This window comes from Stenella coeruleoalba (genome assembly GCF_951394435.1).
Source record: "Stenella coeruleoalba genome assembly, chromosome: 14".
Taxonomy (NCBI): Eukaryota; Metazoa; Chordata; class Mammalia; order Artiodactyla; family Delphinidae; genus Stenella; species Stenella coeruleoalba.
In genome coordinates this window covers 13,413,104-13,439,753 of record NC_137160.1, presented here as the reverse complement: position 1 = coordinate 13,439,753, position 26,650 = coordinate 13,413,104, and the positions used below count along the sequence as shown (strand labels likewise).

General features: G+C 43.2%; 1 protein-coding gene across 1 annotated transcript in view; it reads left to right on the top strand.

Moving 5' to 3' along the window:
- The window catches only part of TNFRSF11A (TNF receptor superfamily member 11a), a 163,989-nt gene that overhangs the window by 100,691 nt on the left and 36,648 nt on the right, over positions 1-26,650 (top strand). The gene's annotated exons all lie outside the window — the stretch shown is intronic.

Below are 26,650 nucleotides of genomic sequence, written 5' to 3'. Positions count from 1 at the left end.
AAGACTCCCTGTCACATGATTCTAATTGCCCCATCCCTTTGAGAAGAGTAGCTTGAGAAATTATTTCTCAGAGGTATTTGCCATTTCTCAGAGGACTGCATCTTGAATACTGAGTCAAGTTGCTTAGAAATTGTTCATGGGAAAATTTCAGCCATAGGAGTAAGCGGTGAGGGAGGTACCAGCTGTGTATCCCCCCTTCCATGACATCCTCTCTCCCTACCCGTTCAGCTTAGTCTCACTGTCAACATTAGGTAATTCCAGAGTTAAGGATCCTTGAGCCCTGTGCTGGGTTGAAATTTCACATTCCCCCAGAACCTCAGAATGTAATTAAGGTAAGGATGGAGATGATTGGGTTCAGGTGGGCCCTAAATCCAACGAGTGTGTCCTTATAAGAGAAACACAGCGCAAGGCCACGTGATGCAGTTACAAGCCAGGGAATGCCAAGGGTTGTGAGCAACTGCTGGGAGCCTGGAAGAGGCAAGGAAGTATTTTCCCTTAGAACCTTCAGAGAGAGCGTGGCCCTGCAAACATCTTGAGTTTGGACTTCTGGCCTCTAAAACTGTGAGAAAATACATTTGTGTTATTTTAAGCCACCCAGTTTGTACTAATTTGTTTCAGCAGCCTTAGGAAGTGATTACGTTTTCCAAATGCTCTATCTGCTCCCAATTCTTTACTCGGGCTCTGCTCTTGGGAAAGAGGAAATCCAAACCAAGACAGTAGGTATAAATATCCTGAGATTACAGACTGGGGCACAGTTCTGCTCACGAAGCAGCTGTGGGTGCCAGCACCTAGCCGTTTCGCTGTAGCCTTCCAGAGCTATAGCCCATCCCCTAAGCGGCCTGCTCTAAAGCATCAGGGAGGCTGGATGTAAGCTGAAGGCCCACAGCAGCTTTAGGAGCTCGGCCAATGACTTGAGAAAGATGGGAGCAACCGTGGGCTACTGGGTGCTGGAAATAGTGTCATAGAAACGTAAAAACATAGGCTCCTTGGGCTTCCCTGGTGGCACAGTGGTTGAGAGTCCACCTGCCGATGCAGGGGATGCGGGTTCGTGCCCTGGTCTGGGAAGATCCCACATGCCGCGGAGCGGCTGGGCCCGTGAGCCATGGCCGCTGAGCCTGTGCATCGGGAGCCTGTACTCCACAACAGGAGAGGCCACAACAGTGAGAGGCCCGCGTACCGCAAAAAAAAAAAACCAAAAACGTAGGATCCTTCTTGTAAGCAGTGGTTGCAGTGAGAAGGACCGTGGGGAAGTGGGGCTTAATATCTTATACCTTGCCTAAACAGATCTTTAACAGGCTTTATCACCAGGTGCTCTATTTCACGTGTATGGTCATTGGTTGTGAGGATACAGTTAATCAGAGCATTTTGTCCGAGAAAACTGCTATAACAATTAATAGCTCAGAAGGCAACACAAAGGTATTTTTCTTTCTCTTGTTTGATATATTTTTCAAGGTAACATTTCTTACTATTTTTTGAGAGCTCCTGGGTGCAACCAATATTTTATCTTTAGGGGGAAAAATCCTCAAGCCGTCTTGCCTTTTCCTTAATTTACAATTATCACTGAAAATAATCGGAAAACATTAGCGACTTATGCTGTATGTTTCCATAAGCTCAAATAACCAGTTGGCCAATACTCCTTCATCCCCTTTGGAAAAGAAAAATACCTTTTCCAATAAAGCAGTGTCCCCATGAATGATGATCTACATCTCCATGGCACTGTTTATTCCCCTCTGGTGGATGGGAGAGAGGCCATTTTCAGAGTACTGGTAGATTCTAGACAGGACAGTCACCTGGTGTCCTGTGCTCCCAGCCAGCTGGGGCTGGTGTCTGAAGACATCAGGAATGGAGGGATCAACAGAAGCACATGAAAAGGAGGACAGGACATCTGCCAGCAGAGTCTCTGTGTCCTTGGGTTGCTGCATTTTCATCCACCTTCTTCCCTGGAACAAAGCCCACCTATATCTGCTCATCTGCCTATTTGCTCCTAGTGCCTCTGTAAGGATGACTCAGAGGCACTGGTGAGCTGAGGACTTTCTGCAGGCTGGCATGGCAGCCATTCGAACTCTGTAGCCGTGATGTGCAGGTAGAGGAAGGCCTGACTGAGTGGGAAGAGAAGGCAGTGAGGCCTCTGGCCTTTCCAGGAAAGGCAGCAGGTGATATCACGCCAGACGAAAGACAGATTGAAATCTTGGGGCTGCTTGCACCTCCTTTCTAGTAGGATCCACTGCCCATCCCACTAACAGAAGAGCTCCAGGAAAGCACAGAAAATGGCTGAATTATTGCCACCTGCTAAAGTGGGTTCAGGAAGGACCATTGTGTATTCTCAAGATATGCACCAAACATATGCTTTATTTTCATGATTTCTTTATTTTTTAATTAATGAATTAATTTATTTTTGGCTGCCTTGGGTCTTCATTGCTGCACGTGGGCTTTCTCTAGTTGAGGCGAGCAGGGACTACCCTTTGTTCCGGTGCGCGGGCTTCTCATCGCAGTGGCTTCCCTCTGTTGCGGAGCACAGGCTCTAGGCATGCGGGCTTCAGTAGTTGTGGCATGTAGGCTCAGTAGTTGTGGCTCACGGGCTCTAGGGCACAGGCTCAGTAGTTGTGGTGCACGGGCTTAGTTGCTCTGTGGCATGTGGGATCTTCCTGGACCAGGGCTCGAACCCGTGTCCCCTGCATTGGCAGGTGGATTCTTAACCACTGTGCCACCAGGGAAGTCCTTTATTTTCATAATTTCTGAACCATATTTTGATGAACTGGAGTGATTTATTGGTTACATTCCAAATAGAGGTTAATTTGCCCCACCCTGGGTTTCATATTGCCCAGGATGCAGTGTGGAAATTCAGTCACTCCAGAAGGATGGTACCTCCCAAAAAGTCAAGAGAGACTCCCAGAGCTGCCCAGGAAACTGCCATCGTATAGGGTGGGGGGAGGGGACAGGAGCCCCATGGGGGAGTGACCATGACCTAGTCTGAATCTTGACCCGGCTCTCCTACTAACTAGCTATTAACTACTAACTAGCTGTCAGCTGCAGAAACATCCCTCCCTTGGGCTCTGGTTAGCTCGCCTGCTGGATGGGCAAGCCGTCCTGTGAGTCCCCAGGTGCCAGCTATTCCTAATATTTCCTGATCTTGAGACCCTTTAAGTATCCAGGTTACCCTCAGACCACTGGATAGAGGCCCAGTGGTTCTCTTGGATGGTTCAAAACCTTCCTAGCCCTGGAAAGCTCATACATGAGAAAGAAAAGAACTGTATAGCTGGCTGGCCGCCCCCTCCTAAATATTAAGCCTGAACAGCCACCTTCCTGAGGAGTGGAGAAAACAAATCAGTTAGAAATAAGGGGTGACAGTTCAGGTCAGGAAAGAATTTGCAAGGACAGCTTCAGCAGGGCTGTGAAAGAAGATGAGGCCTGTGGATTTCCTCTTCATAAACTCTCACAAAACTAGAGCAGCAAACTAATAATCATGTTGTCTATGGCATGATTCTGTCAACTGCAGCTGGGAAGGGGAGGGAAGAGAAAAATGCTACCCTCGGCTTCCAATTATGCTATGATAACTGTTTAAATTTTATTGAGTAAATAATTATCTCTGTGGGTTGAACAAAAAAACACAACACAGCATAACACCCATTAGTCATCTGTCTGAGGTAAGACTTAAATATATATTTAACATATGCGTTTTTCTATTCAGCGCCTTGATGCAGAGCAAGGCCTGAGCTATTCATACCTCCAGTGGGTAAATGACTAGTCCTTTTGATACATTAGGTTTTTGTTTTCATCTCTTATTAGAATTTTTGTTTGGGGTTTTTAATTTATTTTGAACCAAAGGCCACAATGGAGGGGAACATACAGGTTTCTCTGTGTGACCTAGGTGAGAACTGGGTGTGTTTTGTAGAAGAGATGCAAACCCAGTGGGGTTTCCCTGGGTCCAGCTCACAAGGAACCAGGGAAGTACATGAATGTGCCTGGAACAAGAAGGGAGGCAGACAATAGAGCTTCAGACACACTGGTTTGTTATTTAAAGAGTAGTTTGAAGCCCTTTTATAATGTCTCTGCTGGGCTGAAAACGAAGGCTTTGTGGACAATAATAGCAGATGCAATGTCAAGAGAAAGTGGAGAGGTGAGCAGTATTGTTCCCTTTCGATTATAAGTCAAATCAAAGCCTGTGTGTGTGGTTGATGTCAATTCAGCTGTTGGTTTAAACCACAGCTCTCTCTGATTAAAAAATGAAGGAATTGATCGTCCTCTGGGGGCGCTGGCCTCTGATGTAAGGTTTCCTACTCTGGAGTTGCTCTTGGTCATGACCACATCTGGGTCTTCTTGCCCAGCTGGTACAGGTTTAGGGAATTTAAATTGCCATGGCTGGAAATGGGGCTGATAATGGGGACTAAAAAATAATAGAGACCTGTCTGTCCTAGCCCAGTGGGGGGCTGCGGAGACTCTGGCAGAGAGATGCTGGAGAATGCAGAGACAGGGTCCCTTGGTGAAGATGGAAAAGTATATGTTGTCAGGACAACACTCCTTACAGAACCCCTTCCTCCTGGTTTGCTACTAAGCTTAGTTCCTCATGGGAAAAGAAGGAAAAATATATAGGTTTTTGTGCTTTCTTCACCTTTGTTGACGAAGCCATCTAGAATCTTGAATCTTCTGAAAGTGTGCGTTGGTGGCTGTGGATGCCCACCCAGGTGTTCTTTACCTGGTCCGCGCACCTGTCCCCCAACTGCTCAGGGCAGCCGGGAGCCGCCTTGCCTCAGAGGCTACCCCCTACTCCCAGGATCATGCTGCCCTTGCCAGCAGCAGCCCGATGAACTGCCAGGGCACAGTGGCAGGGGCACAAAAAGCCGGTCCCCTTCCATCAAGATGGCACAGCTCTGCCCTGCGGCTTGTGTTCCAGAGCTTTCTTCAAGTTGAATGAACTTAGATCGCAATCATTGCTTGGAGAGCTTTGTGCAGGAGGTCATGGTGGCCTGGACAAAACATCCCGGCCTTCAGCACTAGAGGCCTGATTCTCTCCTTGGTGAGGGAGCTGCTTAAGATTTACTCCGACTGTGCTGGGAAAGTAGTATCTGCCCTGTATAACCAGCTGACCCCAACGTGCAGCTTTCTAGGAGAATGGTCCTGGGAGTCGAGGGAAGCAGCTGACGCAGGGAGAACAGCACGGTCTCCAAGAAAAGACTTGTTACCAAAGCCAGAGCTTAAGACAGTAATAACAACCTTGATTTATAACAAGAACTATTTGTACATAATTACTAAAATCTTGATTGCACATTCAACAGTACACTTAAATTAGAGGCAAACCAAATCTGGTAACAGAATCTTATTGCAAACAGTCACCATTTAGCCCTTTCCTGCAATAATCTGGGATTTTGTAGAGCACATTTCAATATACTGAGCATTGCCTTTGACGGCCGTGGTTCATCCTCATCCTTAAGGAGCTCCTGGTTGAAGGCAGAAAACAGTAAACATGATATAATGGCCGTTCTTTAAGTACAGACTGAGATAGAAACAGGGACGGGGGTGCAAATAAATCAGACAGAAAAAGTCGGGGAAAACATCCAAGACGAAGGACTAGGGGAAGGAGAGGATTCCAGATGCAAGAGAAGGAATGCCAGACAAGCCGGGATGGAAGGAGCTTGAGGGTCACTTGCGAGCTGCATTTTACAGTTAAATTCAAATTTAAATTCATGAGCACTGACTGCATATGGACATTTAAGGTGTGATTGCCACCTGGCATCATCCCTTGCTATGCTGCAAGGCCCCAGGACCCGCCCCCTGCTACCTCTTGGACCCCCGCCCCGTCTTTCCACCCATACAGACCTCTTTTCCAGGAGGTCAGATTTATCCAGTGCATCCCCACCCCTACCTCTGGGCCACGATACTCACTGTTCTTTGGCCTGAAATGCCTCTCCCCCACCCCAGTATTTTCATGGGCTGTTCCTTCATCTCTTTCAAATCTTTACACAAATGTCAATTTCTTGGCGGGGACTTTTCTGTCCTTCCTATTTAAAATACAGCTCTACTCACACCTGGCGTCCTCTATCCTTTTCCCCTGATTTATGGTTTTCAAAGTATTATGCTGTGTATTTTATGTGTTATCTATTTTGTAACCTGTGTGTGGGCAAGGACTTTTGTCTGTTTTGTTCACTGCTATACTCCCCTGGCCTAGAACAGTAATTGACTTGTGGTAAAGATTCAATAAATATTCAAGGATTAAATAAAAATAATCTCTTCAGCTATACTCATTTTCTCTTTTACCTACTCAATTGAGGTGTGTTTTGTTAACGTTTATATTTTTTCAATTTTCAAATTTACTTTTTTTCCCATAATCTTCCTGGTCATTTTATAGTCTCTTATTGCTTACTTATTTTGTGATTCCTTTGTTCCACCTTTAGACGTCGATACATCGTTATTTTATATTTTTGTGTCCGATTAATTCATTAACCTGAAGGAAGGGAGTTTGATTCTGTGGTTCATAGTTTCTGCTGATTCTCACGCATGGTGGCCTGTTTGCTTGTATTTTTCATGTTGGTTGATTCTGAGCTCATTGGTTGATCTTAATCTGGGGGACTCCCGAGGGCCTAAGATGGGGATGCTTTTATCCAGAGGGGACTCAAGCATCCCAAACTAACTCGAATCTCCGTTTCCCTTCCCCCCCATCCCCTTTCACTGCGGCCTTAGCTTAGCCTGATCATGACGGGGCTAACCCTGGTGGCCGAGCTCAAGACAAGTCTGCCTTCCTTATTGGCTTGTTCCCCAGTGTTCCCACTCCGGGTTCGTCTCACTTTTATTCCCCCTTAACATGAGCCCCACAATGCAATAAAAACTCTGTTGTGTACAGGAGTTAGGTGTTGGATAGGATACAATACTGCTAGACTACATCTCGTTTGTCCTTCTCCCAGGCACTTCCATTGAATTCTAAGCTCTAGTTGGGGTGGTGCTGAGACTGTCTCACGCCTCTTGGTTACCTCTCAACACAGTGCTTCATAAATAGGAAGTGTCCCATTTATAACTCCTGGTGTGTCGGCTAACGTTAAACATCAAACCGGGCAAATCAGCACGCTTCAGTTGTGCTCCTTTATGTCAGTGCTCTAGTTCCATGTGGCATGGCCTTCCCTAATTGTTTGAGCTTGAATTATTCTAAAGAGCTTCCTCCCTTCACTCACAAGGATTAATGCAATATGGTTGGTACAGTCTCACCCGCCACCTCCGAGCCTGCTGCCAGCCGTGGTTTGGAGTGGCTGGGCCTGCATCCCGGAGGCCTGTTTGTTTGTCCTAGTATTCATTACTACTTGGCTCTCCTCCCACTGGCTGCCAGTGCAGAGTTATTTATATCAAATCAGGGAAGCCTTGGTGAGCTTTGCCGTGGTAACTCACATCCTCAGAATGCCTTGCCTCCCCGAAGACTTCACACGTGGTATCCTCGCAGGAAACCCCTACCCCCTGGCCCAGGGGGATCTCCTGGCTTCCCTGGGAAGTGGCAGCTGCTCCGTCCATCTGCTCGGCCGATAGGGCCTTTGCATTTAGATTAAGAGCTCTGGCCCACAAAACATACAGTGGAACTTATCCAAAGAGGTTGTGTCAGCTGAGTCACGGAGAATAAAATAGCATTTAAACTGCCGTCCTGGGGAAAGGAGAGTGTCTCCCAGGAGTGGAGCTAGAGTGCTGAGTCACGCCTCTCAGCCCAGTGTTGTCTGCTCTGTGTCAAACTGTCAAAGCTTCCAGAAGGAGACACTGTTTAGAAGCCACCAGTCTCCCCCATCCCAGGCCTGCTCCATGAGCTCTGCAGTTCTGAGACCCACGTGCATCCCCTCCCCGCTCCCCCCCTCCCCCCTCACCACCCGGAATGATCGAGGCTCATCAATGTCACATTTCTGGCTTTAATTCATCAGCCCTCATTTTCTCCCAACCAGTACAGCTTCATTACAGTCAGCGTTTCACAGTTAGACACAGGATAAACCCAAGCGAAGGTCCTCGGATGTCTGGCAGCAATCTAACTCAATTAACAAATTAACACGAGTCTACAGGCACAGATCGCTCAAGAAATTAGATCAGCTCTGAAAGAAACCAGGCTGGGCGGAGGGGAGAGTCGATAATCATTTTAAACGAAACGGAACAGACCATTGACGGTCAAATCCATACTCTTGTTGGTGCTGGCAAGCAAGCAGCATCAGAGACATGACACTGGGGAAAGGACCAGTAGAGAGAATGCATGGCTTGGCAAAATTCTGTGCTGAAAATAAAATTTCAAATCAAATTAATTTGCAAGTCTGCCCCACACCATCAAATCACAATGCAGGGACCCTGCTACGAGGAGAGCTGCTTCATCCTCTAGCCTCTGGGAAGGAGTTTCTGCCAGGGGAATATTGACATTGCTCCACTAGCCCAGTGTTGAAATTCAGAGGGTGCAGAGAGGTGGCCAGTGTGGGCGGCAAGTTTCAAAACATTCGTTTTGAAACGCCCACGGTGCCTAGCATCACAGGCTCTGTGGCAGACAGAATCGTCGGTGCTGTTTAACACCCATGGAAGATTGTTCGGATTCTCCCACTAGGAGAAGACTATTCCAGTTCTAGAAGAGCAAAACTGGCTTCTTTTTCTCTTCAGTGCAGCACTTGTCTCGGTGCATTGTAATTGGTCAGTTTTCCCTTTGCTCTGAAAGATACCCTCCTCGTTCTCACAAGATTAGTCAGAATAAATATTACAATTTGGACTTTAAGCTTAGAACAACCAGAGGTTAACTATCCCATCATTTTCCTTTCTGGAGAAAAGTAAATAGAATGTGGTTTGTGAGAGGTTCTCCAGAACTTGACAACGTTCTTTGATAGAGAAACTGTTCTTGTAGACCAGCAGCTCATTCCAAAGGTGAAACTTGATACGTAATTTTTATTCATTGGTGAACCATTTAAAGGGATGTATTTCATTTGATTTTTATCATAGAATATGAAAAAATCAGGAATAAAAAACCAAAACCTTTGAAATTTGATTAACATTACCTGTTTCTCTCCTGTTCCCAAGCCTTCAATATTCTGCTCCCCCTTTTAATTATCGGCAATTGGTCTTACTGCTCCACCTAGAAAACAGAAGTTCGTTTCTGATTCCTTCTGTGTCCGCCTCCCCTAATCTATTAGGCTGCCTGCATTGGTCCCCTCTTGCTTCAGTTTCCTTCCATTACTCTGATGACCTGTCCTTCCTCCCCATACAAGGTATCCCATCCTCTCCTATCTACTCAAATCTTTGCTTCCATGAGTCTGCTCTCTTTTGAGCACTGGGTCCTTCCCACGAGTATACAAATGTGCTCTCATATTTCCTCTTTTAAAAAACCCTCCTGACCCCACGTCCCCTTCCAGCCACAGTCTCACTACTCTGCTTGCCCTTCACCTCCTTTCTTCCCATTTTCTGCTAAACCCACTTAAACCAGCCTTCTGTTCTCATTACAACAGTCAACCACTCTTGTCTAAGTCATAGTATGGTCCCCAACGCCAAAGTCCATGCAGTATCCAGTGTCTGAGTTGAGGGTGGTATCTCTACCAGGCCAGTTCTGGGAAATGTTTTGGGGCATCTTTCCTGTTTCAGAAGCCATTGTCCAGGCCTGGTTCTCTAACCTTCTGAAAGATGTCGGCATCCTTTTAATAAATTCCATTTGGGATTACATTAGCTAGAGCTGGTTTCTGATGTTTGTAGTAAAGAGCCCTGAACTGATTCATTGGGGGAGCTAGACTGACTTGGTTCTGTGGAGTTATTCCTGGAATACAATGATTTGGGGGGTTCCTCCAGGCTCCGCACCACCCGGAGGGGTGGAGTAGTATTGTAGTTCCATCTGCTGAGGGCTGAAGAATGGCCTGTTACCACCATCAAGACAAACCAGCCTCTCTTTCCAATGGTGCCTCTCTTCCTCCATTTCAGGATTGACCATGTTCGTTCTGTCTAGATTTGGCCATTCAAGAATGGGGCAAACAACCTAAAAATTAAAGTGAGCAAATGATACGAACAGGAAGGGGTTCATAGAAGCAGCACCAATGGCCAATAAACACATGCAAAGATAGTAAAATTAGTAATTAGGGACATGCATATTAAAACCCATCAGATTAACAAAACTAAGTCTGGTACTACTGAGCTGATGAGGTGTGGGGCAAGGGGAACTAGAAGATACAGCTCTCTTGAACAGCAAATGGGCAGTAATTAGAAAAGTTAATGCTGTGCAGACCTTTTGACCGCAGCTGTATAGAAACCCGAAGGAACCTGCGCAAGAATATATGTAGCATCGTTGTTTTTAATGATGATAAACTAGAAACCACCTAAATATTCATCCTTAGAGAGTGGATGAATGGTATATACATACAAAGGAGTATTAACAGCAGCAAAAATCAATGAACTTGAGCTACGTGTTCAACATGAATAAGTTTCACAGACAGTATGTGGAACAAAACAAGATACAGAAAGAAGCATTCAGTATCCTTGTAAAAGTTAAAAAAAAAAAAGGGAAGAAATGCTACATTTTGTTTAGGGATACAAACGTGCAGAGTAAAGTATAAGATACATGGGCATGATGGACACTAAATTATGAATAATTGTTATTTCTGGGTACAGGGGTGTGAAGGTGGAAAGAGGAGGTATAGTAATGAGCAGAAGGCTTTTATGTTGAACAAGCTGGGTTGTGGGTTCACCTTTTTCACATATCTGAAATATTTTATAGTAAAAACTTAATGAAACAAAGGGATTAGGAAGAAGGGGTCAGCCAGAGAGGGTTTCTCGGGTCACTCAGGGGCAGCTGCAGGTTTTGCAAACAGTGATTTTTCTAGAAGTTGCCTTGGGATTAATTTGGCCAACATTTCCACCAACATCACCCCGTTTCCTGTTTCATGAACTAATGATTCTATTGATATGAAATCTGCCTCCTGCAGCTTAAATTACATGATTTGTTGAGAGGAAATGTGAGCAGCTAACAATCACTTTGGTTCATTTCATCTTCTCCTTTCCATCTCTTTCCTGTTATGGATTGGATTTGTTTTGGAGAAAAAAAATAGGTAACTGATTTCTGGCAATGTTTTCTTCTTTCTGAGTTCTTGGTCTTGTGCTCACTAGCCTTCTCCAGCAGCAGTGGAAGAAACAAAGCATTTGAATAAAAGAGGAGGTAGGCTGCTGTTGCGGGCTTATCGACATCATTGTCCTGTAACAAAAATGATGGGGGGCTTCCCTGGTGGCGCAGTGGTTGGGAGTCCGCCTGCCGATGCAGGGGACACGGGTTCGTGCCCCGGTCCGGGAAGATCCCACATGCTGCGGAGCGGCTGGGCCCGTGAGCCATGGCCGCTGAGCCTGCGCGTCCGGAGCCTGTGCTCTGCAACGGGAGAGGCCACAGCAGTGAGAGGCCCGCGTACCGCAAAAAAAAAAAAAAAAAAAAGATGGGAAAGTTCCATAGCCCATCCATATCAGGACAATGGCCTCTTTCTCCATGACGAGTCCATCCATAGGTTGGGCAGTTGTAACTTAAGGGTAAGACAACACTAGGATGTGGAAAGGACACAAGTACAAACTCTCTGGAAGTGAATTGCTCTTTATCAAATCCTTTCAAATGCCCATGCCCTTTAACCCAGCAATTCCACTTTTAGAACACTAACCAAAGGAAACAGTCAAATGTTATCAAATATTTGTGCCCCCAAATTACAAAACAAACCTAAAGTTCCCAAACAAGGGCCAGTTAATAAAATTATAGAAAATCCAAGTAATGTACAATTAAGCAGCCATTGAATATGATATGCATGAGTGACAGGAGATATAACAACAGTTTAATTGGAAGAAGCAGGATATGAAACTATAACTACAATATCAACTCTATTCTATACATTTGTCTACCATCTGTCTACGCAGATACATAGGAGAAAATCAGAAATAAAATATATAGGACTGTTAGCCGTAGTGATCTCTGGGTAAAGAAAGGGATCATAGAAATTTAAAAATATACTGTAATGGTTTTGCCAAAGTTTTATACAATGCCTATGTATTACTTTAAAAATTAGGGGAAAAGTTATTAAAAGAAAAGCACATTGGATTGAGAAACAGGTAAACGAGGTGGGTTAGAGAATGCTCTTCCACAATTCTCTTCTGGCTCTCCTTGTTCCAGGCTGTAAGCAGAGACCTTAATATCCCTTCCTTGCCCTTGTAGGGAAGCCTGAACTGTATTTGAAAAGATGCTGGAGACTCAGTGTGGACAACTTTGAGAGTATAAACTCCAGAGAGATCCATTCATGGTTGGGGCAGCTGGGGGGGTCCCCAAAATACGGTGAGTTTTACCTCCAGGAGCTTAATCAGCTTCCTCCTGCTTCCAGCCCCGGGGAGGGAAAAAGGGACCATTCTAAAACACACCAGAGCGTTCTGTTCTTAACAGAGCTTCTGCCTTCAGGGGAAACTAGTTAACCAGAGCCTAACCAACTGACCTGGGGAAAGGAAATACCCAACTCCAGGCCACTCTAGTCATCCTATCCCACTTAAGGGGGGAGAAAAAAAAGTGAGATACCCTTGTGAAGTTCACAGTCCAGAGGCACAGGCCCCTGAAGACTGAGATCTAATTGTAGGACCATTGACCATAGCCTCCCCTCCCCCTGCACCTCACCACCACATTACGAAAGGCCTGTTCGGGGACTTCCATGGCGGCCAGTGGTTAGGACTCATCGCTCTCACTGCTGGGGCCCCAGGTTCCATCCTGGGTTGAGGGACTAAGATCCCACAAGCTGTGCAGTGCGACCCCAAAAAAAACCAAAGGCCTGTTTACATCAATTCCTTTGACCCAGTATATCATGTCTGGCTATCAAGAAAAAATTGTAAGGTATGCCAAAAGGCAAAAAAAAAAAAAAAAAAAAAAAAAACCCACACCATTTGAAGAGACAGAACAAGTATCAGAACCAGACATGATAGGTATGTTGGGATAATCAGACTGGAAATTGTAAACAGCTGTGATGAATGTGCTAAGGTTCTAGCGGATAAAGTGGACAGCACATAAGAGCAGGTGGGCAATGTCCACAGAGAGATGGAAATCCTAAGAAAGAACCAAAAAGAAATGCTAGAGATTAAAAAATCACTAACAGAAATGAATGCTTTTGGTGATCTTATTAGTAAACTGGATATGGCTGAGGAAAGAATCTCTGAGCTGGAGGATATATCAATAGAATCCTCTAAAACTGCGAAGAGAACAAAGACTTTTAAAAAAAAACAATATTCAAGACTGTAGGACAACTACAAAAGGTATAACATAATGAGAATATCAGAAGGGGAGGAAAAAAGGTAGAGGAGAAATATTTGAAACAACGACTTTCTTTACCAAATATATTGACATTGTTTCCTCAAATTAATATCAGACACCAAACCATAGATTTAGGAAGGTCAGAAAACCAAGGAGGGTAAATGCCACCCCCAAACTACATCTAGGCATATCATTTTCAAATTACAGAAAGTCAGAAATTAAGGAAAAATTCCCGGACTTCCCTGGTGGCGCAGTGGTTAAGAATCCGCCTGCCAATGCGGGGGACACGGGTTCGAGCCCTGGTCCGGGTAGGTCCCACAAGCCCATGCGCCACAACTACTGAGCCTACATTCTAGAGCCTGTGAGCCACAACTATGGAGCCTTTGTGCCACAACTACTGAAGCCTGCACGCCTAGAGCCCGTGCTCCGCAACAAGAGAAGCCACCGCAATGAGAAGCCCGCGCACCACACTAGAGAAAGCCTGCGTGCAGCAAGAAAGACCCAACACAGCCAAAAATAAATAAATTTATTAAAAAAAAAATGAAGGAGAAACAAATACCTTCTCGGGCAAACAAAAACTGAGAATTTGTTCCTAGTAAACCTACTGTGCAAGAAATGTTGAAAGAAGTTCTTTAGAGAGAGGGAAAATAATCCAGGTCAGAAACTTGGATCTGCATAAAGAAAGGACAAACATCAACATTGAAGGAAGAATAAGTGAAGATAACATAAACGTTTATTCTTCTTATTTTTAATTGCTCTAACAGTTAACATTTTGTTCAAAAAAATAATAGCAACAATGTATTCAATTATATATGCTTGTGTGCATGTGTATATATATATATTTATATACATATTATATAAGTGGAATGAATGACACCAATGATACAAGGGACAGGAGGAAAGAATTAGGATTATTTTGTTCTTATAAGGTACTCGTAATACCTGTGAAGTGGTATAGTGTTACTTGAAAGTGAACTTGGATTCATTGTAAAAGTATATTGCAAGTTCTACACCACACGTCCAGCCTTCTGCAGGGGCATAGTTTATTTAACTGTCTGGTCCATCTTTATTACTCACGACACACCATCATACAAGTGACTCATAAAAATTGGATGCAAAGGAGGGTAGTGTCATTTTTAATCCCTTTAATGTAATGTAATGGGGAAATGAATCATTTATCACAGCAGACAATTGAAAACCACTCAGAAAGAGTGTTCTCTCCTTCCTGAAACTTGGCAGCGGAAGGCTCATTCCCACAGTTTTCTGAAATCTTTGCATCTTTTAAATCTTTGGCGAAGGAAACATCAGATAATTTAAATAACAAAGTTTTGGGGTTCCTTTGTCTGTTTTTCGTTTTCAAGCTTCCTCATCAAGGGTCCAAAGAAACAAACTGAAAACGGGATGCAGGTGAGTTGGTCGTTCTGCAGCTGTCAGCATTTCAGGACTTCACTGCGGTGTGAAAAGAGAATAAATTACCTGCTAGCTACCCAGAAGAGAAGGCCCAAGTCTAATTCATTACCTATATTTAACAAATACTCTTCTCATCTCTAATGAGGACCTCAGAATATTTTGCAAAGGGAATTGAAACTTCACAGTGACCCAAGGGATAGACATAGTTCAGCTAAATTTGCAACAAAGTACGGCAAAAAGCATAGGAGACAGGGCCAGGTCAGCCAGTTGGGCTCTCCAGATTGGCCGGGCCCCTGCTCCAGCACCTTCCCAAGGCAGCTCGGCCTGAACGAACACACCACGGTCGCTCCATGCAAGTATATCACATATCACTACCCTGAGAATACGCTGTCTCTTTGAGGCTTGTCCTGGTCCCCGACAAACCCATGCTGGTCCTTGCACCGCTCAGGCTCAGCACAGGGAAGCAGCTCAACAGATGCCACTGTCAAGAGCCACCACACTGTCTTCAGGAGCACAGCCAAAATGACATTGTGGCAAAGCAGCCACTGGCTGCAGAGACTGATGCCACCGGTATTACGTGGAAGGCTCCTGCTGCTATGATAAGTTGCCAGCTTACCAAGTGAGGAGATTGGATCTGCTCCAGGCAAACCTAAAACCCCCATAACTAACCAACCAACAGCAAGGGGAGTCGTTAAAGCTACTGAAAGCAAACGTCTCCAGCCTTGTTGGTGCATTATGGATTCAAATGGCAAAGCACAAGAGTGTTTCCAAAGGGTTTTTGATTCAAGGATAAATAGTGGTTCCAGGAGTCTGTCCCTTCAGCGTCCAGGCTCGGGAGAGCTTCCAATAAAGAATCTAATAGGCTGACATGAGTTACACAAATCCAGCTGCTCTTTGCTAACTTTCATTGGCCAACTTCTTCCACCTTTTGTCAACGGGGTGTCAAAATGGGTGGACAGGCCCCAGAACATTGCATGTCACCTCCATCAACGCTGGGGCCACTTTTGCTCACTGGTTTCTCCAAAAGATCTGTGTGGAGATGGCATGATGAGCTGTGCTCTCCATGGGACTCCTACGCCTCCCCATCGGCCTTCCTGCCTCCCACTTTGGGATGCCTGCTGCCCTGTAAGACAGTCCCTCCCTCCCTCCCTCCCTCCCTCAGGTTTGGGGTGCGTGATAGAATTTCTTCTCCTTTGCATTCTGTCAGCAATTTGTTGGGTGTCTGCTGTGTGTCCAGTCCAAAGCAAAAGGAAAGACTTAGGTATACTCGGTTCTGGAAAATGTCTTATGTTACGTAGGTCCATGTATTTCATATAGAAGCATCCCTCAGTATTCAACTCTATTCACTTCCTGAGTTTTGGAAAGTGATAGCAAGACATTAGTTCTCAAAGGGTGTTCTGTCTCCAAACAGCCCTATTTCCAAAAAGTTTTATCTAAATCATTCAATTCCTGAGTAATGAAAAATAAGAACATATCAGAAAAAGGAGGAATTGATAAGATGCTTCCAGAAGAGCTAGCAAACCAACATCACAGCACAATATTAGTTATCTCCCTAAGGCTTTATTTCCAATTTTTAAGAACATTAATTTGATACAGGGTCCCTCCCAGGAATGGATTTTATGTATTTGTTAAAAATGCTTTATTGTGTCAAATATTAAAAATAACCATAACCGAAATATTTAATCTTTAAAAATAATACAAAATTCCCATGACCTAACAAACCAACCATTTCATTTGCCATATTTCCTACTAGTCTTTTTTTAATGTATTTCTATTTTATACATAACTGCACAACATAGATGGAATTTTATTGTCTTTCTCCCATTTTTACCTTAAATTGTAAGCATAAATCACAAATTTCCCATTTTTACCTTAAATCATAAGCATCTGTATAAATTTCATGCTTATGAATGTTTACTGATTCATGATATTCAATCTAGTAAATATGCCATAATTTACCTGCCATTATTTGCTGTTATAAATATCTGCAATCAGGATCTTAACGTGTGTATCATTTTTTCCTTTGGTGGAATATTTCCTTAGGAAAATTTCTACAATTAGGATTATTGGTCTAAAGGGTCTTTTCAATATTATTTTATTATTTTTGGTAAATTAAAATGTGTTTCGTTTGGAAAATTTCACAACAGCTTTTGAGGTCATGGGGGCACGAGGGTGTTGCAAAACCCAAGGCTGGTGATCCTAGTGGCTGGCGTTGAGTCTGCTCAAGCTATATCACTGGCATAAGGACATACCAGGCTGACCTTTACACACAAAGGAGGGTTTTTAGGAGGCAGACAGAAAAAGAGACTCACATCTAAAACAATACAGACATGGCATACAAATGACTAGACTAGCAAAATGATCTTTTGCCTTCATTGATTTTTGTTTTCTGCTATTGTACAACATGTTATGAAAATAGAGTTCCCAGCTTTCATTTACCTGTGACTCATCAGAAAATCTTTTCAACTATGTTCAGAGCCAGCAGTGGGCCTTATAAAAACAGGCACTCAACAAATATTTGTTGAATTGAATTGAAGGGAACTGAATTTTTATAATTTAAAATTTTTCTGATTTTTGCAGTGGACATATAGCGTGAGCAAGAAATAGACCACTGTTGTTGTAAGCACAGAGATCTGGGGGGTTTTTGTTACTGAGCATAACCAAGACACTCTGGGCTGATATACCACTGTCGTGTGCTTTCTATGAAAAATGGCTAAATGTACAAAGGTATTGCATCATTGTTTATAGTTGCAAAATAAAAGAAACTGGAAATTATTAAGTAAAGGATGGAATTCCACTCAATTTATTATATAATCATTAAAATGAATGTTTATAAAGACCTTGAAATTACATGGAGAATTCTTATAGTGTAAGATTAACTTTAAAGGGAAGACAATATAGATATAGATACATAAAAACATGGTTAACATTACATTAAAATTTATACATATGGAAAAGAAATAAAAGCAATGCAACAAAACAACGATAGCTTTAAATCTGAGAGAACAGAGTTGAGTTTTGTCCTTTTTTCTACTTTTCTTAATTTTTTAAGTGTCTTTTTTGTTTGTTTTTTATAAATTTAGTTTATTTTTTATTTATTTTTGGCTGTGTTGGGTCTTCGTTGCTGCATGCGGGCTTTCTCTAGTTGCGGTGAGCAGGGACTACTTTTCATTGCGGTGTCCGGGCTTCTCATTGCGATGGCTTGTTGCAGAGCACGGGGTAGGCACACGGGCTTCAGTAGTTGTGGCACGCGGGCTCCATAGTTGTGGCTCACAGGCTCTAGAATGTAGGCTCAGTAGTTGTGGCGCACGGGCTTAGTTGCTCCACGGCATGTGGGATCTTCCCGGACCAGGGATGGAACCCATGTCCCCTGCATTGGCAGACGGATTCTTAACCACAGTGCCACCAGGGAAGTCCCTTTCTAGGTGTTTTTAAAGTGCGTGTCATTCTGTTTTTTGGAGATTATTTTATTTTATTTATTGGAGTATAGTTGCTTTACAATGTTGTGGGTGCATCATTCTTATAATTAACAAAACTTTTGCAAAAGACCACTTTCCTTGGGAACCCATTTTTTTCTTATCTACTTCTTTTATAGTTATTTCTTCAAGAAATGTTTATTATTGAGCACTTTCTATGTGCTTCTTATGGTTCTACACACCAGAACACAGTTGTGAACAATACAGACAATAATGTTCCTGTTCTCATAGAGCTTACATCTAATGGAAAATTATAAGCAGAAAATTTCCATAATAATCACTTACGTCAATCATTTTGAGACTTCTTGGAAGGAAAGGAAGGAGAGCGGTATCTATATAAATGGGAAATTGGACCTTGTTTTTTCACCAGACGTTTAAAGATCTGGGTTATTCGTTTTCTGTTTTAATTAAAGTCATTTGCTAGCACTTTTAAAAAACTGCAATCACTCTTAAGAGTTGTGTCTATGTTTTGCAGTTTTACTTAATAATTGTTACTAAAATATACAAAATAAGTTCCAATCAGAATATTGCCAGAGAGTAACCAGTGTTCTCATCAAGATACCGACCATGGACATGTACAGTATGTGACAGGTATACATTTACTGGAATCCAAGTTTCACAGAAATGTTCAGCTGGATTCTCTGAACTCAGAATCAAAAGCTAGGCTCAAAATAGCAGAAAGACATTGGCCCACTGCTGCAGGAAATGAGGGTAACAGAGATTTCCTCTAGCTCTTAGGGCTATCTTCCTATGTTCTCCAAAGCCAGCAAGGAAAATTGCTCTGATTAGCAAAGTTTTTCCCTGAAAGATGTATAAAACATGTAGGAATTAAAAATTAAAAATAATTAGTGGGATACTCAATCTGGTTTTTCATAACTTTTATTGTTTTACCGATTATAAAAATAATATATGTTCTTTGTAGAAAATATGAATAATGCAGAAAATTATGAAGACTATAAAGCTCGTCTGTAATCCTGGCCCAGGATTAAAGATAACCACTGTTATTATTATGGTGAACCTGTATGCAACCTTTCTTCTAGAGCAGGGGTTGGCAAGCTTTTTTGGCATAGGGCCAGATAATCAATATTTTAAGCCGTACAGGCAACTACCCACCTCTGGTTAGTGGGAGAGCAGATGTACACAACACCTACATGAACGAGCGTGGCTCTGTTCCCACAAAACTGCGTTTACAGAAACAGGCAGCACCCCTGATTCGGTCCTGTCTACAGTTTGCTGACTCCCTATTCCAGAGCGTTCAGTCTGGAGAGGGGCAAGCATGGACTTATAAATTCGTATTTCCCCTCCCGCCCTTGACATTTCCATTGCCATCATCCTAACAGAAGACTCATCACCGTTCTCCATGTTCACTGGTCAACATTTACTGAAGGCCTATGGCTATGCATTTGCGCCTAGAACACGTTAAGGGAGGACCCCCCAGCCCCCATGTTCCTGCCCTCCTAGGGTTACAGGCCGTCAGGAAACCATTACAAATATGTGAATAATGACAAGTGCGCGCAGGAGAGCTGTAGGGTGCTCTGGGAGCGTATAACAGGAGGGCCTAAACCCATCGGAGGTTCAGAGACAGTTTCCGTGGGAGGGTCAATGAAGCTGCGATCTGAATGATGAGCAGGCGTGGCCTGGGCCACGTGCTGAGAGAAGGGGGAGCAGCAGATGTGAAAGCGGAAATGTGGGACAGCTCACATGGCCAGAGCGCAGAGATACCGGACAGCCAGTGAGAGGAGCAGGTAGGAGCCAAAACGTGCAGGGCTTTTACACCACCTGAAGCATTTGGACTTGATCCCGTGGGCAGTGGGAAGCCACAAAAGAGTTTTAAGCAGGAGAATCATGAGATCAGCCTCATTCCAGTGGATCCTGAACTCAGTACCCACACCCCAGACCACCAGGAAATCTCCCTTTCAGTCCTTTCGACGCATCGCTGCAGAGTAATCTTTTAAGTATCCTCATCTTGTCGTGGTGCTGCTAAGACACCAGCACCCCATGGATGTGAAATTAAGTCCAGACTCATAGGTCATCTGACACACCTCCTTAGTCTTGCTTTTCTTCAAAGAAAGTCATTTGCTTTTCCCTGTACATATCTCCTATTTCCCCATCTTCATGATTTGGTGCAAGCTGTTTTCTCTGTCTAGAATGTTCCATAGCACCAAAGAGGAACACTAGAACTGGCTAAGAATTTTATTTTTTCTAAAAGATTTAATTTCCAAAATTAAAAAAATGTAAAGCCTAAAAGAATTAATAACAAACATGGCAATTTGTTACATCTTAATGAAAATATTTAGAAAGAACGTAGAAATTTTTAAAAATCAGAAATATATTTATATGAAATATATATATGGAAAATAAAAAACACCTATAATCTTGCCACCCAGAGGCAATCATTGTTAATATGCGGGGCATTTTCTTACAATTTGTATTTTAGCAGCATTCAACTTGGAAAGTTAAAATGGAACAACCTAAATGCCAGAGTGTTTCTTAGGGAATGAGTACTTTCAACTTACCTGCTTTTTTTTTTTAATTTGGCTTTTTAAAAAAAATAAATTTATTTAATTTATTTTTTTTTTGGCCTCGTTGGGTCTTCGTTGGTGCTGGTGGGCTTTTCTAGTTGAGGCAAGCAGGGGCTACTCTTCATTACGGTGCGCGGGCTTCTCATTGCGGTGGCTTCTCTTGTTGCGGAGCACAGGCTCTAGTCATACGGGCTTCGGTAGTTGTGGCACACAGGCTCAATAATTGTGGCTCGTGGGCTCTAGAGCACAGGCTCAGTAGTTGTGGCACACAGACTTAGTTGCTCCGTGGCATGTGGGATCTTCCTGGACCAGGATTTGAACCCCTGTCCCCTGCATTGGCAGGCGGATTCTTAATCACTGAACCACCAGGGAAGTCTCAACTTAACTGCTTTTAAACAGAAGAGTATAGAGTAAATTTTTCTGCAGTGAAAGCAGCAGACTTCCTCCCCTGCCCTGCACATACGTCATTTATGAAGAGAGTGAAGAAGAGAAGAGAAATGGGGAAAGAAGAGAAAGAAAGGGGAGCAGGATGGAGACAAAAAGGCAGGGGAGAGCAGGGCATGAGCAGAAGAGCAGGAAGTAGAGGGCAAAGGAGGAGACAGAAGCAGATTGGGAGTTTCCGAAGAGACAGAGACAGAAAGAGCCGGAGACATAGTGGGAACGAGAAGCTTCCACGCATTCTGAAGTGAGAGCTGGACTGTCTGTCTGTCAGCTGCTCAGGGCAAAAGGAAAATAAAGTGGAAACAGATGAAGAGAGATTCAAGTTAGGTAACAGCTAATTTGCCCAGAACTCAGGTCCCGGGAGCCCATGTACAGAGGGCTAAAGTGAAGATTTGTTTGTTTGAATATTTTTTTTATGGTAGCATAACATATGGAAAAGTGAACAGGTCATAAATGCACAACTTGACGAGTTTTCACAAAGTAAACACATTAGTGGAACCGCTACCCAGGACAGGAAATAGGGCATTCTTAGTACCCCCAAATCTCCCAGTTCGTTTCCTATCCTCCACCCAGTAATGACACCTCAAAAAATAATTACTAACCTAGCTTCTACATAATGGATTAGTTTTGCCTGTTTGTTTTTGAACCTGGTATTACATTTACATGTAAATTAACTGAGATGGTACCATAAATACTTTTTACGATCTGGCTTCTTTGGCTCAGTATTATGCTTGTGAGATATGTCAGTGTTACTTTGGGTGCAATAGCTCATTGTCACGGACATCACAATGTTCTGTTACATGAGTATAGAACTGTCCCTCTTACTGTTGATGGGTATTTGGGATTGTTTCCAATTTATGGCCATTATGAAAAATGCTACTATGACCATTCTGGAACATGTCTTTTAGTGCACACATATTATCTTAGAATTATAATATCTCTTTTTTTTAATATTTATTTATTTGGTTGTGCTGGGCCTCCGTTGCGACTCACAGGATCCTCACTGCAGCATGCAGGATCCTTCAGCTGCGGCATGTGGGATCCAGCTCCCGGACCAGGAACCAAACCCCGGCCCCCTGCATTGGGAGCGCGGAGTCCTAGCCACTGGACCACCAGGGAAGTCCCTATAGTAGCTTTTTCAAGTCTGTAAGATCTTTAGCAGTGTCTCCTTTTCATCCCAGATAATAGTAATCTGTGCTAATGGGAGAAAATATTTGTAGTGTATTCCATAAGTGTTTAGAATATTTAAAGAACTCTAACAACTATAGAATATTTAAAGAAGTCTAACAACTAAAAGACAAACAACCCAATCTAAAAATGGCCAAAGACTTGAATAGACATGTCTCCAAAGAAGATATACAGACAAAAAGCACCTTAAAATATGCTCAACATCATTAGTCATTATAGAAATGCAAATCAAAACCACAGTGAGATACCACTTCATACCAAACTACGATGGCCATTATAAATAAAGCAAAACAAAAGTAGAACCAGAAAATAACAAGTGTTGGTTAGGATAAGAAGAAATTGAGACCCCTGTACATTGCTGGTAGAAGTGTAAGATGGTACAGCCACTGTGAAAAACAGTTTGACGGTTCCTCTAAAATGTAAACATAGAATTACCATATGATCCAGCAATTCCACTCTTAGGTATATACTCAGAAGAACTGAAAACAACTATTTGTACATGAGTGTTCATAGCAACAGTATTTACAATAGGCAGAAACACCCAAATGTCTGCCAGTGAGTGAATGGATAAACAAAATGTGGTATAGCCACGCAATGGAATATTATTCGGACATAAAAAAAGAGTTTGGTTGCACAAATCTGTGAATGTACTAAAATCATTGAAGTATACACTTAAAAAACTTATACTCGGGACCAAACCTGAAGTGCTGAGTGATTCACTAACCTCTAAGTGATCAGTCTATAGCTTATTTTGTACTGTCTCTGGGAGGATATGAATAAAAAGTGGTTATAAGAAGGGTGTGTTTTAACAGACAGTAGAGCCGTAAATTAAAATACTAAAGCTCGGGCTTCCCTGGTGGCCCAGTGGTTGAGAATCTGCCTGCTAATGCAGGGGACACAGGTTCGAACCCTGGTCTGGGAAGATCCCACATGCCACGGAGCAACTAGGCCCATGAGCCACAACTATTGAGCCTGCGCGTCTGGAGCCTGTGCTCCGCAACAAGAGAGGCCACGATAATGAGAGGCCCACGCACCGTGATGAAGAGTGGCCCCCGCTCACCGCAACTAGAGAAAGCCCTCGCACAGAAATGAAGACCCAACACAAACAAAAATAAATAAATAAAATTTAAAAAATAAAATAAAATGCTTTATAAAAAAAATACTAAAGCTCTGGGTTAATTTCCCACCTTAAATCATGAGTCTGAAGTGAGGTTTGGGGTCTCCTGGAATAGCATCTGGCTGTTCCTAAAGGGAAGGCTCATTAGCTTTGCTTAAACCATTATAATTTGCTTTCAAACCTGTTTGACTTCAGTTAGGAAAGTCATGCAGTTAACAAGCCTGATTGTGAAATATTTATAAACCCTAATATAGCATTTACACTGCTGTTAAGATATGTTGATAATGTTGAGACTGGCTCAGGGCAACACTGCGTCATAAGGATCATGACAGATTTAATACGTATGGGGTTTTACTCATCTCACCCTTAAATGTTCTTTCTGCCTTTTAAAGGAAATATCCCTCCCAAGGCATTCTTTTATGCTTTTCCCTTCCTTTCATTCCAAAGCTTCTACACTTAATGCTGCTTCTGCTTCACCAGCTCAAGATCATCCCAATGTATCTGACAAGAGCTCAGACTTTTAGAAAAGGGATGTTGGAATGCCATCTGCCTAACCATTAGATGTGTCCAGGCAGACACATTGTGGATTATCTTCAGGAAGGAAGAAAAATAGAAGAGAGTCTCAGAACTATTTATACAACTATACAGCAGGCTTTGGCCTGGAAAATAAGAAACTAGGACTTTAAGGGTTTTGATTGCATTTCCTCTTTCCGGTATTTCATGAAGTTTAAATTATAACCGTCTGTTTCAGAAGATATAAAAATCCTGAATTCCATCTCCTTCCATATTAACAGCATAATAACCCCTTGGGGAATCTTATATCAGTGGAGGTTCTCAGTAATGACTCTCCTAAAATCACAGTATAAAACAAGCACTAAGCTACATCTCATTACCTCTCTACCTCATTTGCCTCTTGAACGTAGTGACGAAAAGGGCGTCTAACTCTGAAATGCATCTCCTAATGAGGATGTTTGCCTGTGTACTAACAGTGACATTGTTTTCTGCTTGTTTAATGATGGTGTGGAGGACAGTAATCATGATGGTGATGATGGTAAAAGTTCTCTTTCCTCCAGCTCCTATTAAAGACCATTAAATTACCTACTATTTGGGGCTGACTCTTCTGCTCATCCTAACTTTTCAAAATATCCCCAAATGATTCCTGGTGAATTCAAAGCCATTTTACACTTGGCGATTAATTTAATTCTGAAATTCACGAACTGCAGTGAGTCTGATGCCATTCCCCACTCTGTCACCCCTCCCCTCTCAGTTTGGTAGGTAATCCTTGGTGCATTTCCAATAAGCTGGAGGGAAAGCATGGCACTGTAGCTGCATAAAATAACCTTTTCTGTGGTGCAGAAAGTCACTGAGTTTCTTTTCGTTAATGTGCTAGACTCCGATTTTCTCTCTCAATAGGCTTTCTCCATTCTTCTCTCAGAAACACTTTCTTTTCTTCTTCCCATTAATAAACCTTAATTGAGCATCCACTGTTTTCTAAGCACAGTGCTGGGTACTGGAGACACAGAGATAAACAAAACCTGGGTTTTATCCCTGAGTAACCAAAATCGAACACAGTGAAACAAGAGCCTCATGAGAAAAAAGTTGAATATTACAATATAAGCCTCATGCCCTGCTCTTGTTTTTTCTTCAACCATGTATGGGTTTCTAGTATTTGATGGTGAATTTATTTTTATTTTATTATTTCATATACCTTTAAAATCTCTGTGTCTTCAAGGCTTCTGTTTTTCACCTTTTATTATAACACTCTACCTTTTGTAGATACAGATAAATATAACCTTTTATTGCATCCATTGGATTTTTATTGGGGATCTAGAAAGCAGGTAAAGAGAAAGATTTGGAAGGAGTGGTAACGCGGGTAGAAAGTCTTGCTGGCGTTGCTGAGATATGAAACAGAATATGCAGTTGTGTCCCACACCCTCCAATAAACATGCTTCAGGCTCTTAGGGAAAGGCACAACAGAATGAGTCAGAATGCCTGAGAGGGAAACCTCCCCTCTAGCCATAAAGAGAGAAGAGAAAAAGAAAGCTTGGAAGCCTAGAGGGATTCCAGTCATGTGTCTTTCAGGAGAACAACAGGACACACTCCCATATAAACAATTCACTAACTGCATCATTGTCAAGGTGAAGCATTTTTAAGAACTAAGATGAAAAGCAAGTGAAAGCTACTCAATACACTGTTCCTTCCTATCAGGTCCCTAACCCCATGGGGAGGCTAAAACCAGTGTCGTAGAATGAAATGTAAACACCTGTGTAAGGCCTTTGTCTGGGCCAGGAGATGGAGCCAGGGAAGAAAATACAGAAGTATATTACCTGAGAAAGATTAGAGAACAGAAAAGCTCTTCTTATCTTGAAAAGGTAATCACATTCTTGCATAACTGGAATCATTAACAGCTCATTGTGAGGGAAAGGGAATGAAATGAAATGAATACTAGAAAGAATTTTCTGGAAAGCATTTAAGGCCCTGACCAACTATATCATCCACCCTCAGAGTGAGATGTAGAGTTCTAGTCGCCCCACTGTACCTGAGGGGGGTCCATCTTGAGAGGGATTCTTTGCACTGGTGTTTAAGGCAACCTGGTGACAAGTCTCAGGGAAAGAGTCAGTAAGCTTCAGTAATTTTTAAAAGTCAGTTGTCAGAGGCAATGGGTGAGCCTGAACACAACAAGCAGTCTGTCCATTGGGGCCAACAGCCCACACTTGGGGGCATAAGTAGGGGTTAGGGATGCTGGCTAGAGACTGCGGAAGGTCGAGACGCTTTGCCTGTGCCAAGTGGCCGCACAGCCGGTGGGGCTGAGCTATGTGGTCAGCCCTGGGGCACTCCACAGTCTCCCCACAAGCCCCCAAGGGTACCAGCGGGTGAGGCCCTGTGGGACCGGAAGCCACAAGATCCCGCAGGCTCTGGGAAGCCTTTGTTCTGTGACTGCAACCAGATGTCACTGCTTCAGGGCCAGGCTCAGTGGGGTGGTGTTGGAAGGTGGGGAGGGCAGAAGGTTCAAGGGCCCGAGCAGTGGAAACAGCAGGGCAGGTACAGCCCTGAAAGCTACAGTGGAGGGCAGTGACTTCAGGTGGACATTCAAGTGAAGCACCAGGAAGTCCTTCAATGCGACAGACAGTCCAGGAGACCTGACAGTAGCTCCCAAGGAGGGACTTTCCATCACTCACTCCACAGGGAAGGCAGCACAGGCCCTAAGGGCGGATGGGCGAAGTTCTCACACTACACCACCTACTTCATGCTCTTCCCGGCCAGGAAA